The following is a 2,500-nucleotide window of genomic DNA, read 5'->3' as shown; positions in this document are numbered from 1 at the left end:
GAAAATATGGAATATGTTATGAATTAAAAAAAGTTAACATGAAAGTTCAATGAAAAAAAAAATTTCAATCAAAAGCGAGCTTTTATAGCAGCAGTTTCCGTGAAAAAGGGTCACAAAAATTCAAACATATTGATACACGCACATACAGGCAAAAACAAGTTATTAGTGCGAGGGGAGAGCAATAATGAAAGTATAATAAAGACAGAAATAACGTTACAGTGTATGATCGTATGATGTGTGCAGCACATGGCTCCCCGCTAAAACAGATATACATGTGGAATAGGGTGACCTGCTCTTGAGAGGCATACTGTAGCCAGGTCATTTGGCAGGAGATAAGAAATTTTTATTCGATCAATGGACAGCCAGTCTTCTTTGCCAGACATGTTCAAGAGCAATGCTTTCGGCATGCGACGGATCACAAAGAAAGGGCCAGGGTAAGGGGGCGTTAACGGTGGCTTGCTAGGTTTGTTGTGCAGGAAATTATGTGTTACCAAGTGCAAATTTGTCGGCATATGTTGCTTAGCTGGGGACTTGTAAGTTTGGTGGTAGGGAGTAGATTTTCCCACAATGTGACATAGGCACTGGATATTGTCAGAGGAGGTTGCAGACAAAAAAAAAAATTAACAGGAACTACCAACTAGTTGCCATACAATATTTCAGCTGCAAAGACACCCAGGGCGTCTTTAGGAGTGGTCCTTAGTCCTAGGAGGTCCCAGGGAAGCTGGGTAAACCATTTGTATTCCTTGCCTAGGGACATCAAAGCTACTTAGAGGGTACAGTGAAAACGTCCGACTGTACTGTTGTCTTCAGGGTTGAATGCTGTTGTTTAATGAAAGGAGATTTGCTAATGATGTCCACAATTGAGAGGTGAAAGTAGTATCCCTCTCAGAAGTAATATGCTCAGGGATAATAAACGTAACGCTCCACCTAAAGAGTAAAGCATATGTACAGTAGGCGGACAGTTACAGTTTCCATAGGAATTGATTCAGGCTAACGAATGGAGTGGTCAATCGCGGTAAACAGGTAACCTTGTGATGTGGGTAGGAGACCTACAACATCAATGTGAATGTGGGCATAGTGATGCTGAGGTAGAGGAAAGGGGCCCACTCTTGCACCTGTGTGTCAGTGTACTTTTGAAGTATCGCAAGAAGTACACTATCCTTAATAAGGCCATGCTAAATGAACTTTGTCTTCAGCAGCTGTACAGTAGAACGAGGCGAATGATGTGAAAAATCATTAATGAAATCAAACACCTGTCGGTGCATGGAAGAAGGTATCCGTTGTCTGAGCCTACCAGTTCTGGCGTCACAGAGGAGGGTGGCGTTGGAGTCGTCGAAAAGGACGTCCTCCTAATGGAGGGATATGCAGGATGTCCTAGGTGCTTGGTACTCTGGATATTTTCGTTGGGCTTCTGCCAAGGCATTATAATCCAATCCCAGGTTAATGGCAGCCATTGTGTTTCTTGAACAAGATTAATATTCCCAGGGACATGCTGAAGGCTGCAATTGTACTCAGCCATGACGGATATATGATGGCATTGATGGGTGGACCAGGTGTCTGATTGTCGAATGTAGGAGTGCACCAAAAGCATGTTGTCCGTGCGAATGATGAAGGGTATACTTTCCCAGAAGTGGTGACAGTGACGGACAGCCAAGTGTACCGGCAGTAATTTGCGGTCGAAGGTAAAGTAGTTGGATTTTGCCTTGGATAGTTTCCTACTAAAGGAGGCTAATGGGTGGGACAATCCATCAACCACCTGCTTCAGGACTATCCCGATAGTGACATCACTTTCATCGGTGCAGAAAAGGAGAGGTACATGTGGCACGGGAAAAGTGAGAGCAGTAACAACTGATAGGAAATTCTTTGCATTGCAGAAGGCCACTTCTTGAAGGTGACACCAGTTCAGGTCTTTTGGCCTGCCCTCGAGGGAGGCATAGAGGGGGCCAAGAGTGGCGCCAATATTTGGCAGGAAACGTTGATGACAGTTGATCATGGCCATGAATTCTTGGAGTGCTCTGATAGTAGAGGTGTGGGAAGTTCTGAATGACTGCTACCTTCTCAGGAGGAGGTAGGACTCCTTCATTAGTGATACAGTGCCCTATGAATAATATTTCATTGTCCCCAAAGGTACATTTTTTGTACTGTAGTTTAAGAATGTTCAGTTGTATGTGGTCGAGCATGATGCGTAGATGACGAAGGTGTTCTTCTTTAGAGGAAAAGAACACAAGTGTGTCGTCCACGTAACATGCACAGAACGGGAGGTCCCCTAAGATGCTGTCAATGAAACACTGAAAATTGACTTCAGCATTACGAACTTCAAAACAGTAGTAACTGAAGGTGTATGTACGGAAGCGGGTGGTGAATGCAGTCCCGGAGATATCTTCTGGATTCATAGGCAACTGAGAATGCTAGTTCAGGAGGTCAAGTGTGGAGATAACCTTTGTGCAAGTAGGAGGTCATTTTAGCAATGTTTAGGGGTGGGAAGTGATCCAGATCTGTT

The sequence above is a fragment of the Palaemon carinicauda genome, chromosome 23, assembly GCF_036898095.1.
Source record: "Palaemon carinicauda isolate YSFRI2023 chromosome 23, ASM3689809v2, whole genome shotgun sequence".
NCBI classification, from domain to species: Eukaryota; Metazoa; Arthropoda; class Malacostraca; order Decapoda; family Palaemonidae; genus Palaemon; species Palaemon carinicauda.
The sequence above is the reverse complement of the archived record's forward strand: the minus strand, read 5'-3'. Positions refer to the sequence as shown.